At 57.3% G+C, this 14,519-nt stretch overlaps 1 protein-coding gene across 2 annotated transcripts in view; it reads right to left on the reverse strand.

Moving 5' to 3' along the window:
- CMPK2 (cytidine/uridine monophosphate kinase 2) overlaps positions 1-14,519 on the reverse strand; it is a 192,141-nt gene that overhangs the window by 108,871 nt on the left and 68,751 nt on the right. The window lies entirely within an intron of this gene.

The raw sequence follows: 14,519 nt of genomic DNA on the forward strand, positions 1-14,519 counted from the left end.
TGCCCTCCTTTTTTAAAAAACTGGGAGCAGGGAAGAAACCACTTAAAACCAACCAAAATAAAATGCCCCTGAACGTGAGCAGCGCACTCCGCCTTGCTGATTCCACACTTTTCCAGGAAGCTGGGGCAGCGCGATTGTTGTTTAGAGAGGCATGCTGCTCAGGACCCACCCCCAGTGGCTCGTTTCCCTGGATGGGGGGCGATGGACCACGGGGGGCCATTCCACATGAGCCAAGGGCATCTCGTCCAGGGGATAGATTGGCTTCAGCTCAGAGGATCTCCCGCAGAGTTGGAAAAACGTTGCAACTTTATACACTTGGCTCATTAAAACCCTTTAAAAAATAAGGCCCCTCCACAGGAATTCCAAAACCGGCGAGTGTAGGAGTCCCCCCCCAGTCCAGGGGACTTTTATTTGTAGCAGAACTCCAACTCAGCAACAGCATTCACCAGGCGCCCGAGAAAATGCCCTTTCTAGTCCACGGCCCGGGTTTCACAGAATCAGACGCCTCTCTTCTAGGAAGGTGCGCACGCATCACGTGCAGGTCGCAAACGTGTCCAGGCGAGCGTGTCCTGTCTGTTGGACGTCATCGCAGCAGCTCTTTCGGATGCTTCTCAAGCAGCCAGAGCTTCACAGAGACGTTCACAGGCTGGCCAGCTCACGCTCCGTCCGTGTGGCTGCACCTCGCTCTAACTGAGCCAGACTCCCAGGGAATTCGGGCTGGCAGGACAGCGAGGCATCGCTGTGCTTTCTGTACTCTGTGGCCTCCTTACACTCTGGGGAAATTCCACTCCCACAGAACATCCCGTTTGAGTACAGTCAGGCCCGGCTGACGGACGGGGGGTGGGTCCCTTCTGAGAAATGCGTCACGACACGCTCCCGCTGATGGGCAAGCGCCATACTGTGCACACACAAACCTGGGTGGTCTGCCTCGTGCCCACGTGGGCTTGTGTCTGTGATCGCGGGACCGCCACAGGACACACGGTATGTGGTCAACCGACATGTCGTTCTGCATGCGGTGCACAGCTCTAAGGGGCAGAAAACTTGAGACGGTGCAGAATTCACCTTCTGCAATGACTCTGCTTTGTCCACGGAGAAAATCATTCGTCCATGGCCGCCCAGCCAGGCGGTGGCAGAGCAAAGAGCCGGGTGCCGGCTCTCGGGGAGATGCCGGACCCTCAGGGGAAACTGCGGGTCCCGTGAGTGCCATCAGCAACCATGAAACTCCCACAAGCACAGAAAAGATTAAGTACATTGGGAGATTTTTGGAGCCGGACACACCTGTCATTGTGTACAAGACGTCATTTGTAAGCCCTGTTGTGTCTCCGGTACGAGCGCAAATGAAGAAAATGAGTTAGCTTTTCCTTTCTCCACGCAAAATCTTGCCAGAAGTAAATTTTCGGCTTCCTTAGAATTTATAAACTGTTGCCCATCGAAATGTTTCAGGGGACATTAATAAGCTTCTTCAACCTTGATTCATAATTCAGTTTTTGTTTTCACAACTGCTAAAAAGCTAAAGAAGCCTATTCAGGTATTTGGGACTTGGCCTTTTAGCGGGTTACGCCATCCTGTCTGGTCACAACTCCGCTCAGCGCGCTGCCCAGAAGGGTCAGGCGCCCAGCGGGCACCCGTATGGACGGAGGCAGCATCGGAGAGCCGGCAGCCTCCCTCTCCTCAGGTGGGCGTGGAGGGACCCCCCCAGGGCAGTGATGAGGAGGGATGAACTCCTGGTCATTGGTGGTCACCCCTTCAACACTCCAGAAATGCCCTTGGGGCAGCAGGTGAGGGCCAGGCCCTGGGCGGGACATCAGAAACCCAGCCGTGAATGGAGCACACACCCCCACACCCTGGGTTCACAGGTGGACAGCGGAGACCCCTGGGCTTCCCAATGAGGCTGTGGAAACAAAAAGAGTTCTCGTCCCCAAGGCTGCGGCCCCGACGAGCCGGCCCATCAGGGAAACACACGCCTGGCTGGCCGGCAGCCTGCGTCCGTGACAAAGGCGAGGGGACAGTAGAGCAGACGTCGGAGGCCCCGAGAAGCAGCACCTGTGCGCCTCTAACTCATACCGCTGTTGCTGTGTTTCGGGGCCAGGAGCGCTAGTGTGCAGAGGAGATCACGACTCGGCCTGACAGGATAAAGGAAAGACGCTGTTTGGTTGGCTTTTATTAAGGACTCGGTGTACTGAGGACCAGTGACCCTTTGTGCGTGGTCACCGAGAGGCACGGTGAACTGTGACCTTTACAGTCCCGGCAGCACAAAGTCACAACACGGCCACCACGCCCCTGAGACCAAGGCCTCAAAGCCCCGAGGGTGGCCGAGCGCCCTTCTTCAAAGTTGTGTTGGCCATTTCTCTTTGCTTTCCCAGCGCGCAGAGCCTCCACGGGCCAGACGCCAGCGGGGTGGGCGTCGGAGGCGAGAGACCACCGTGCAGTGCAGGTGCCCGGTCAGTGTCCCACCCTGTCTCCCAACCTGCAGAGCAGACGGCTGTGTTCCAGCTGCAGGCTGTCCCAGGACCAGGCCCCGCCCACACGGCTCCGGGCACGAGGTGCGCTTCTGCCCCCACCCACAACGCCGACCCTCCCATCTCAGGCTTCGCACCCCACTCGGCGTCACCAGGTCCGGAGGCTCTTGGTGAAGAATGAGGTGCTTCCTCTCCGGACCACTAACCCCCGCAGCAGGTCCCACTCCTCCTCGTCATTGTATTGACATGTTGGTCCTTCTCTGACTTGTCCCTGTTTTTCTTGATGACAAGCCATGAGTTTGTCTCTGTGGATGCTTTTTTAAGTATTACATTTTTCCTACCTCCACTTTACTTCCGTTTCACTGTTACCCTTGAAAGGTGAATAAAACGGCACCGGATGTGCCGACTTTGAGACGTCTCTGCAAGGACAAGGTGCAGACGGAGGACCTGGTGAAGCACCTCCCCCCGCCGAGGGCGGCGGGAGGCCTCTGCTGACCCCCGTCAGTGACTGGACCCAACATGGAAAGCCACGTCGCCCGGGAGATTCACCTTCCCAGTCCCCAGTGTCCGAGGAAGACAGTGCCTCGTCCCTCCCCGCCCCCGGGCTGTCCCTGGACTAAGGCCGCTCATCATCACCAATGCACACCGAACCCTCTTCTCCCCACCTCGGCCCCCCACAGCCCCTCGGAACTCCCTTGTGGGAGCTCAGGGTTAGCACAACCGCTCTCTGCACTGTTGACGTTTTAATGGAGGCGAGGAGTGGACCCGAGCAGTGCACAGGGACGGTTTAAACATTCCTCTCTCCCGCTCCGTCCCATAAAGAGTGTTCTCCGTAAACAAACAGTCTGCAGGCGCAGAGCAGGGCCATTTCAACGCTGCCCACATGAAGGGGGAATGGCCTTTGAAAGCCCTCTGTTATTCGGGGAGAATGTAAACCAACAGCCACTCCCTGGACACAAATGATTTCTGCAGCGCTTTTTAATATCAGCTGGATGTGATCTGGGTTGTAAACAGGGCTGGTGCCATGTCATCCGCAACATAACCTCAGCGTCTGCGTGTTGCTCGGTCCGCCCACCCGTTCGTGTGCGTGTGACGTGGGCTGGCGGGGGAGAGGGGTGCCAGCAGTGCGCTCGTAAATCAGTGTCTGTCCTCAACGACGTCTGAATACAAATGTGCTGAAACGCAATGCCGCGCCCATTTTTCATGTATGGGCCTCCACAGCGTGGGGCCTCACCAGCTGCCCCCCAGTGACGCGCTCTGCGTTTAACCCCCTGAGTCCCGGTGTGCCCCACACAGGACACCCCCGGCAGAGAGGCTGCAAATCCGCAGGACAGGAGGTCCACGCTGCGTGTCACCGGGGAGTGTTTTCCCAGCATGTCAAAAGGACGAGAAGGGGAGAGCGGCCAGAATAGCCCCGGGAGATGGACCCCAGCAAACCTCGGGGTCCCTGGGTCGTGGAGCGGGGCGCCACCTCAGGGACCATGTAGCTCCACGTGCAGAGACTGGCCTGGTGCGTGCACTGGGTCAGCAGGCCTGGACTGCAGCCCCAGAGTCGTGTTTCTAGAAGCTTCTGGGTGAAGCCCACACAAGGCGTTATGTGGGTGTCCAGTTGGTCTACGGTTTCCTAAATTTGGTAAACATCCGGTAAGTGGGTGGGGGTGGTGCCCGCCCAGAAGCACACATCAGGTTTCTTCTGGAAGAGGGTTTAGGGCTGGGCTTTTAGAGGTCAACTCACATGACCAAACAAATTTGGGCAACGTGGAAAGCGGAAGCCCAGAGGAAAAGTGAATTGCTGGAGAGAGACTTGAACAGATTCCCAAGGAAGCGCTTTGCCCACAGACACTGTCCCGAGAGAAGGGAGAGCCTCAGGACAGAGGTTGGAGGGCCGTCTGGAAGTTCAAAGACATTTCGGAAAACTGATTCTCATCAAAGCAGACAATTCCGAGTTGGTGCCACAGAACTGTCCGGGATGACCCAACAGGGCCCAGAAAGCAGGGCAAGTCTCCGCAGTTTTGTGAGGAAGATGAATGGAATCAAAGTGTCAGTGCTGGGCACCCACCGTGAGGCAGGAGCCCACGCCCAGGGCCCCTGTTCCTCCCCCACCTGCCTTGAGAGTTCGTGTCCACAAGAACCCCAGCACTTGTGCAGGTCCCCTCCCCAGCACGGGAACCCCTGGCAGCTTTCCGACCTCTGCCAGCCCCCACCCCGCCGCAGCCTTCCAGAATCTGCACCAGCACCCTGGCGTATCCTAGCAAGCTCGGCCAGGAGCAGAGGAGAAAACCAGCCCGTCATCCTCCTTACTGTCGTGGCCCGCTCGCCAGATGTCCTTCCCTGGGAAACGAGATACAACCGTGTAAGGAACACGGGTCTCTGAGCCTGGTGGGTGCACGGCCGAGCCCGACACATCCGTGCCCGTGGGGCAGGGGCGACGGTGAGCACACTCGACGAGCCATCCGTGCACCTCTGTCCCCTTTTTGGGGGAGTACCTTAAAGGACCGAAAAATGTAGAAGTCGCAGTACTTACAGAGAGGAAAACAACGGAACTATACCCCCAGTGTGCAGCTCACCTGTGAGCAGACGATGGCCAGTTAGCCCCTGTGTTTTCAGAGGGAGCCGAGCGTGTGCCGTGTGCCCTTCGTGGGCTGCAGAAAGTGGGGCGGGTGCAGTGGACTCGGACATGCCACGGTCGCCGGAGCCAAGGCCTCTGGTCAGGGCGGGCACGGCCGCTCCTCAGCCCCGTCCCCAGGCAACCCCCCAGAGGGAGCTCTCTCTCCGTCCGGACTTGGCACGTGGATCAAGAGCATCGAAAGTGCTGAGTGTCGGGGAAACTTCTGCCAATTCTGCCCAAATTTGGAACAGTTCGCTTTGTGCATAAAACATGTCCGCAAAGCTATTTCATTTGCAGGAGAAACCTTTGCCAATGCCCAGCCATCTAGACACAGAGAAATGGCCCAGGGTGTTCTGATGCATTGAGCTTATGGAGTCATTAAGAAATGTGGGAGGGGAGGAGTGAGTGAACTGATTTTAGTGTAAATAAACTGAACTTGAGAAAGTTGTAAATGTGGCTTGTTGCAACATGGAGCGTCTCACGTTGTTACCATATTTTTCAGACTATAAGACGCACTTTCCCCCCAAATTTGGGAGGAGAATGAGGGTGCGTCTTATAGTCTGAATGTAGCTTGCCTGGCTAGTAAATGTAGTTTGCACTTGCATTGGTGAAACATTGTGTTATTTGTGTCATTAAATGTGTTACCACATTTTTTGCTTCAAAAAAATTTTTTTTTCCTATTTTCCTCCTCTAAAACCTAGGTGCGTCTCATGGTCTGGTGCCTCTCCTAGTCCTGAGAACACAGTAAGTGGGAAAAGGAGGATGTACGTTGTGTAGGCGAACGCTAAGCCTGAGGGAAGTGTACGAAGTGCTTCTTCCTGGGCCGGATGAAGAGAATAACGCCTGGTTCCTGGGGCCGGTGCAGAAAGTGTGGGTTCGCTTCTCCACTCGCTCAGTTGTCTGCGCCCTTAAACGCAGTCTGTGGTGACCGCCTCAGGCCCCACAATTAACAGCTGTCTGTGAATGCGGGCATGAAGGGGGTTTTCCTGTGTTTCCTCTGAATGTGGTTTTTGTCTGCCCCGGTCACTGAATATTGGCTTTAGAGACAGAAATGCAATTAATTGCACTGTTACAGACCTCACTGCAGACGGCCACGTCTGCTCTACCCTTGCGGGGACCCTCAGAATGTGGACAAGGGTCTGTCTGGCTTCAGCCCTGGTCCGCTGGCACCTGCAGAGTTAACGAATGCCAGCCCTGCTCCACCAGCCCCCCAGACCAGCTGTGATTATCTCTTTGGCAGGCTGGGCCCAGCCAATCCCCAGACACAGAGCCCAGAGTGAAAGGCACAGGGGCGGGGCATGGGCGGGGCAGGGGCGGGGCCACAGTTCCTGGTGTGTCAATGTAAAAGTGAGGCGGGAGGCAACATCTCCCTTTGAAAGACAGAAATGCAGAGCTAGGCTTCCTCGCCCTGAAGTATCTGGAGGTATTAGGTTGGGGGGTGCACCGTTAACTGTTGTCTCAGGCAGGGCACCCTTCCCTGGGCGCACAGAGCAGACCCGGCCGCAGAGGGGCTGCCTGGTCCCTCCTGCTGGGGAAACATAGTGGGGTACCAGGCAGGAGGCCGGTTTGCCCACTCGCCCCCCAGGTTCCAAGGGCCTTTAACCCTCACGCCACAGACGTGAGTGCACCCAGTAAACTAGGCGTGCTGTGCAAAGCTGTGTGTAAACCCTTGGAGTGCATGCAGGTGATGGGCTGGTCTCTGCCCCCTCCCTTCCCCCCTCACACCCCTCACCTGCCCACACCCCTTCCCCAAGTCTCCCACCGGGGTAGAGTTTCCAGAAGCCGGACCCACTGGGCCCCAGCTGTACATGTGCATCTCATCAGGCTGGTTTATGTTTTCCGTCGTGTGAGACAAACTCGGGGTCTGGGAGTCACCCCCACATTTCTGCAGAGGATGGACTTGAACTCCTACCCAGAGCAGAGCTTGTTATAATTAGGAAAAGACCCTCCTCCCCGAGGCACTAGGAGTCGATTAATTGGTTTTTTTGAAATGTTAATAGGGCAAAAATTTTTTGACCTTTATGGGGCTTTCTCCTGGAGTGATTCAAGAAAATTGCTGGGCTATTAACCAAACCAATTTGGGGGCCACGGAGCCCTTGTGAGCTGAGTAGCTCGGGGAGGGCTGAGATTCAAAGTGCAGACAATTCATTCATCTCATCAGGAGAAGCATCTGTTGATTACCAGGCTGGCTTTGCAGCGAGTGGCCTGCCAGCCTGTGTGTGGCTGTGAGGGGTGGTGGGGAGGGGAGACAGAGGCTGAGACATGGGGTGGGCGGGGTGACAAGGGTGTGATGACCTTTGGGAATGAGAGACACAGTCACCAGGATTTTGGAAACTCAGTCCACACAGAAGCAATTCCCTTGTAAACTTGAAAACTGAAAACTAAATGCAGCAAGAACATAATTTATAGACCAACTCCCTCCACTTCATGAATTAAAAGAGAGGAAAAAAAAGAATGAACACTAATTAAAAATCAAAGTTAAGGGAGAGAGCTCCAGCACCAAGGCCTGGTATCAGCTGGTTTCAGACTGTCCCCGACCCCCAGAGCGGCCCTGGGGCGGCCGAGGCAGAGTGGGTCTGGTTGGTGAGTTAACATCCGCAGATCCCTGCCGGTTCATTTCAGCCTCGCCTGAGAGGGAACGAAGTCATCTCCCAGTCTCCTCATGTTGCAATTTTGCATGGCCATGCTGAGGGCTGCCTCCCCCTCTTGTGAGGCACACACACGTGTGCACACGCACACACGCATGCACCCCCATAACCAAGGCAGCCAACCACATGTTTACGTTCCTATTTGTTTGCAAAGCCCCGACTCCTGCTCTGGAACAGGGAAGGCGAGCAGCCAGCGCTGAGTGGAACAAGCAGCATTACCCGAGGAGGGCGGGGCACGGTCCCGCTGCAGCTGAGGGCTGTGGACAGCGGACACGTGATTCCCCAGTAATCCTCCGTTCACCTCCCGCAGATGAGGAAGGGGGCGATGGGGTTACTGAGCGATGCTGGCAAGCAGTGAGGCTGCATGTAGCCATGACGGACTTCCATCTGTGAAAATGTCCGTCGTGGGTAAGGATGCAGTGTATCGGCCCCGTGGAACACAGCCCAGTTTTCACAACGCTTCTCAGGTTGGCCCCGGTCCTATCAGCCCAGCGACATCCAGCCAGCAGGGCGGAGCTGCTGGACCGCTCCGTTTGCTGGACCCTGGAGCTGATGTACTGACAGAGGAAACTCTGGAGAGCACCCACGATGTGTGGATTTGCAAGAAGACACATGTAGATGCATTTCTGGGAAGGGACGAAATGGACAAGAGACAGGCATAGCCGAGCTAAAAACCGACCTCTCACAGTCTAGGAACACTAGTCCGCGCCCTCTTACAGAACCGCCGCTGCGGCTCCAGGGGTCACACAGGTGTGTTCTCAACCAGAAACTCGTCTTCTGGTCCCTCAGGGACACCGGGGTGCAGTGGGCCTTTCCCAGTTGGTCTCCCACGTTTCCATGCCTGATGGCGTCTGGCAAAGGCTGCAGGAGGCTCCCAGGTGGGCAAAGCAGGGCAGTGGCCTCACAGGAGCTGACGTTTGAGCCACCAGTTCCCACGCACGGGGGGCGGAGTGTGGACTACAGGATGAGAGGGAAGGGTGACCCTGGGAGATGGGGCTCAGTGCCACTGACAAGGGCAGCAAGGACGGTCCCCAGTGGGAGGGGCTGCTTCAGGAAGCAGTCTCACGGGACCGTCCCACATAGAAGCCACGGTCAGTGTCCTCGTTTGGAAGGCTGGTGGCTGAGACACAGAGAGCCAGAGAGGTTTGTCCCAGCACGCCGGGAGCGCATGCAGGGCAGGACTCCGGAGCTTCGCCCCTGGCCACCGACCTGGCTGCCAGGACAAACACCAGAGGTAAATGAAACAAGGTAGGCGAAGCACTTAGCACGTGCCCAGTACGTTCATTTCCTTAATAAAACAAAAGCCACTGCTAGTTTTAAACAGGCAGGGTTCCAGAAGTTGAAGGGAGAAACCCCAACATTTCAAGAGCATTTCATTTCATTCCTCTCTTTCCCCATTTCTCGGTCACACGAAGGTCCCGGGGCCTGGTTCCCAGGACTGCAGCTGCTGGGCAAAGCCGGCTGTGATGCTGTACTCATGTGCGTGTCCCGCACGGCACTCAAGACCTTCCCCCACATCCAGTCCCACGTGGGAGGAAAGATGCAGTCCTACTTTGTGAGCATTAAGTAAGCGAACGCACATTAGGGAAAAGGGGTCATTGAAGGGGTTGGATTAATCTGGACACTACGCAGTCACGTGACACAGGACCGGCAAATCCAGTGCCGTTCCATCCGTCAGTGAATTCCCGAATCAGAGGCAAGTGCTAACTAAGACGACGATATTTGCAATTCGGTTTTTTTCTTGGCCGTATAGCCCCAGTTCCTGGTGCCACCATGGCAGGGTGACGGAGAACAAGGGGAGACAAACATCGCAAGGGCTGTCCCATGGAAGACTTGCTCGGTGTCCATCAGGACACAGTCATGAGAGGAAGAAATGGGCCAAAGGCGTTGACCACAGGATGGACAGCTCTGGACCGCCCTGCACTGGGCAGAGAGTGAACGAGTGAGATCCGACCGGATTCGGGCGAAGGCCGAGTGACCGTTGGTCAATGCTGCGTTGGGCGGGTGTTCAAGCAGACGGAGCGTGAGAGCTACATCTGAATCCCAGACTGTGTATGTATTTAATCATCTTGGAGAACAACAGCTCATTTCTCCCACCTCCTCAGCGCCCGGGGCATGTAACACTGTCAGACTCACAGAGGAGGCCCAGAGGTCACCTTGTCCCCAGTCGCCGCTCGTCTGGATGCCGCGCTGCCAAGTCTTCCTCTCGCAGACCGTCCCAGGAAAGCGTGGCACCGCACTGCTGCTGGTCAGGAAGCCACGCGCTGCCGAGCCTGAAGGTCCGGCTGTGTTTTCTCTGCCCGAGCCCCAGAAGCTCTGCCAGCCTTGTGGTTTGCCATGTCCACGCATCTACTCTCCATCCATGTGGGGTCTCCATAACCCCTCCGCACCCTCGCTCACCTGCCCCGGGCGTTTCCTGTGCCGTCGCCCCTGGCCACCCGCCTCTGGCTTACCTCTTACTTTTCTCCAAAACTCATTGCCGGGCCGTGTCTCCCGGGTGCGACTCCCCGCCCTCGCCTCCCCAGTGTCCCGCTCCACCCTCTCTCCTGGGCGTTCTCAGCACTGTCACCCCAGGTGACACCCCCCGTCTGCCCATCTCCCCCACCTGGCCTGCTGCATGGCCTTTGACCTCTGCGACTCAGCCCGTCGCTCATTGTGGATAATCAGCACCCACTTGTCAACAGAGAGCGTGCCACCTGCTGTCCCCCCACCCTGCCTGACACCAGCTCGCAGCACAGCACCCACTGTGGGAACCTGCCGTGGGAATCTGCCACTGCCACCCGGGAATGGGTGACAGGCTCCTGAGGAAAGGACGGGCTTCCTGAACGGAAACCTGTCCTGCACGTGTCTGTCTGCTCCCGAGGCGGCTCGGTGGGTCTGGACTCCAGGGTCTGTGGCCGGCGGGGGCTCGTTTCCCATTTCCAGGAGTCGCCGGCGCACAGCAGCATCCCGTTGAATTGCTTCACTTGAGCGATTTCAGAAAACAATCCTAGGGCTGCTCTGGGGCCCTTCCATTGTCCTGGTTCACTAGTTATAAGCAGATTTCACATGTGTTTAATGGAAATACCCAGCTGCGTTCGGTTAAAGATGCAGCCCACGAAGAGAGCCAAGCGGGCCCCTTCCCTCCCTGCTAAGAAAATGCAGGAGAGACTTCCCTAGAATTTGCAGAAAACTGAAAGCCTCTGGAATCAGCCTTTGTGATACAATGTTAGTGCTGTCTCTCCTCTACAGAGGCAGCCAGTCGACAAGAGACAAGACTGAGGGAGAGAATACAGGAGATGGGCCGTCACCCGTCACAGCACCCGTCACAGCCTCAGGCTCCTGTGGGCCCTGGCTCACTGCAAACCCTCAGCGCTGCCCCAGAAGGTCAATGTCATGGCAGGTAGTCACCCTCCCGGCAGCAGCAGCCACACTCCTGAGGCAGAGTTTAGTCTTGGGCTCAGATTGGCAAGTTAGGTGGCCTTAGAAATTTATTAATTTTCTCAAGCCTTCCTCATCTCTATCTTCAACATACGGGAGATGTTATGGATTACACTGTGCCCCCAAATCACGTACACAGCAGCGACATCCTATTCACACACTGACGCGCCCCAGCGCCACGGAGTGTGATCTCACAGGGAAGAAGGCTCATCCCAGCTGTGCGTACTTAGAATGAGGCCGTACCAGAGCGGGGGGACCTCCAACTCACACGGCCAGTGTCCTTCTAAAGAGTGGAAACTCGGGCATACATGCACCCAGAGAGAAGACCGTGTGGACCGGGAGGCAGTGATCCGGGTACCGTGTCTACAAGCCAGGGACCTGAGGCACGTCCAGGGTTACTGGCAAGCCGGCAGAAGCTCGGAGACGGGCACGGAACAGACCCTCCGCACAGCCTCGGAAGGAACCAACCCTGTCAGCACTCTGCTGTTGGACGTCTGGCCCCTCGCAGCCCCTTCATCCCTGTTCAAGCCCCAGCCCGGCCCCTGTTGGTGATACTTTGTTACAGCAGCACTAGTGCACCAATCAGGTTGTTGGAAAGACTGCGTGGGTGGTGCCTGTGGAGGCAGCAAGCTCTGGGGCGTGGTGGGTGTTCACCGGCGTGGGCCCTGTGTCTTCCTGCTCACCGAGGCGTGGCCCTGGTGCAGGAGACAGAGGAGCTGCGAGAAAGGCAGCTGAGCATCAACCCGTGTGTTAAATAAATCCCTCATCCTGAAGATGTGAATCAATTCCACTTTCAGAAACACATCCGAAGAAACCCGAGCACCGGAGCCCAGCCTTCCACGTTCGTCCACTCTGCCACTCTCTCTGCAGGAGACAAGCTCGGGATGCTTCCCACTCTGGAGGGGCAGGACCCCCAGAAGAACTTCCAGAGTCGGCAGCTGGACACATGGCCACAGGAAAGACAAGACCCACCTGGAAGAAAACACGTTCAGCCTGAAGATGTGTTTCCACCCCATTCAGGCCAGACAAGTCCCTCCTGGATCCTTGAGGCCATCGGAGGTCCCCTCGTTCTTCCGCCCAGGCCCCTCCCCATGATGGCGCGGTGACGGGGTGTAGCTGCAAAGCTTCACTGTGACACCGCACGTCATTCTCAGTGGCAGGTCGATGTCTCACCCACGACAAGTGATTTCTTCACTTACCTGATGGGGGAAGGTGGAGGCTGTGATTCGTGCCCTAACTCCTTTGCCAAGTCCCTAGCAGTCCCTTGAAGACAAAGAACAAACTTTCCACTTTCTGTCCCACGAGGGTCAGATCTGCCTTCGACATGTCATCAAAGGACGGCCACAGGGAAATTACGGGGCTGTCAAATCTCAGCCGCTGACCTGTCACAGAGCGTCCCCGGGGGGTGGGGGAGCCGGCCGGCTGAGGGAGGTGGGACTGCTGTCCCCCGAGTCTGGGTGTTGAAAGGACAATCAGACGCCCTCAGTCTTACGTGAGGCTGAGGCGCAGAATGTCAAAAGTGTACCACAGACCGTTAGCGACGCAGGGGCCCTCGGAAACGACCCTGTCCAGTGATCGATTTGTCCCAGGTGGGGAGAATCGGGGGCGTGCAGTCGGAGAGATGGGTCCGCAGGTCCCCCTGGTACGCCTGTGTCACTTGGGATGAACAGGCACCCTATTCACGCCCCGTCCCCTCCGTGGTCTGGCGGGGGTGCACCCCACACTTGGCCAGCACCTGGAGTGCCGTGGGGGTTAACACACCCATGGGCAAGTCCCGGCTGTGGAAGCCTGCCTGACAAGCAGCCTGTGCTCATAGATGTGACCTTAGAGGCCTCAGAATAAGTCCCCAAATTGAGAGCAGAGCCTGAGGCTGATTCCTGTTGCAGGGCCCCTCGCCGGGTGAGTTGGGAATGGAGGAAAGCCAGCTGAGCCACGGGTCAAGGGCACGCAGCTGGGAGAGATTACGCCTTCCTTTGCCTGGGGTACACTTGACCTCCGACCTTCTGTTCTTCTGAGATGAGAGAAACACCCAAGTCAAACGTTCCCTGGTCCCATCGCCCCCCCCCGCCCCGGGAGGGAGTCCCGAGGCAGAGCCGGCCGCCTCGGCTAATTCGCCCCAGGTGGGTGCCCACCAGCAATGCCTCGCCCTGCCCGTTCGTAATCAAGCCCCAGCACCCCGGCCAGAGTGAGCTTCCCAAAGGTCAGGGAGAAACCAGACTCTTACCAGGAAAACCAAGGTGACATGTCCCCCCTGGACACTAACCATCCCCTTCTCAGGGACAAACGGCACCCTGCGTGCTACACACCTTTCTGTCATCGGCTTGACTGCCCAGGCCTTGCAGCTCGGACCCAGGCGGCCAAGCAGCCGCCCTCAAATGGCACCCCCACCTCGAACCAGACTCAGCGGCTCCGTGCTCGGGGTCTGCAAGCAGTTAGCCCTCTGGGCTCCTCTGAGCCTCCTCCCTCTGGGCCCCTGAAAGGCGGGGGGGGGGGGTGCTCTGAGGCCCCGCACAGAGCCCTCCCAGATGCCTCTGCCTCCCCACCCTTTCCCCTAATCGCGGTCACCTGGAGGGTGACCACAGGAGGGGCTGCGCGGATGCGGGCACTGGGCATGCCCCTTGCTTCACAGCCCTGCTCGGGTTCAACCCCCCTGCAGTCACAAGGCTGGCTGCACCACAGGAACTGTCCCTTCGAACACCGGGTGTCAAGGTTCCTCCTTCATCACCGGACGCAGTGCATCTGTCCTCCCGCAGAACCACGAAGACACAGGGACAGGGCTCCCCCTCCCCCTGCTCACACACACTCAGGCTGCATGAACTCCATCCAGAGTTCGTGTGTCCACAGATACGAATAAACAAGCAAATGATAGGAAGGGGGGAGCTCCGCCCCCGGGAGCCCCGCCCTCAGGGAGCCGACCAATCCCAAATGGAGAAGAAATGATGCAATGAGTGCCCAGCCGCGTGGCAAGCACCCAGGGGGAACTGATTCCACAGAGTGTCCCTGCTGGAGGCTGCCAGCGAAGGTTTGATGAGAAACGTAATTTCAAAGAACCTTCTGTCCTACGGTCCCATTTCACTTTGCAGTGAGAAACAAGGCCACATTCTCCAAGTGTCCACGTGAATGTCATCGGGGCTGGGACAGTAGCCATTTCATGCTTCCGGTGGACTTATTTCCATCCATAGGGACTTGTGGGTCCTTACTTTATGCGATGGTTATATCTTCTGTCGCTGTCATTGTTCCTTGACGGTTTGATGTGCAAGTGGCCACACAGTGGCCAGTGGCGGCCCCTTGGAGCTGAGCCCTGAGCCTCTCCACAGGCCCCGTGTTCTCAGAGCACTTCCTCGCTCTCCACGCCCAGGCGTGTTTTGAGAGATGCTGGGCACC

This window comes from Artibeus jamaicensis, unplaced genomic scaffold, assembly GCF_021234435.1.
Source record: "Artibeus jamaicensis isolate MK-2021 breed Jamaican fruit bat unplaced genomic scaffold, CSHL_Jam_final contig_465, whole genome shotgun sequence".
Classification (NCBI taxonomy): Eukaryota; Metazoa; Chordata; class Mammalia; order Chiroptera; family Phyllostomidae; genus Artibeus; species Artibeus jamaicensis.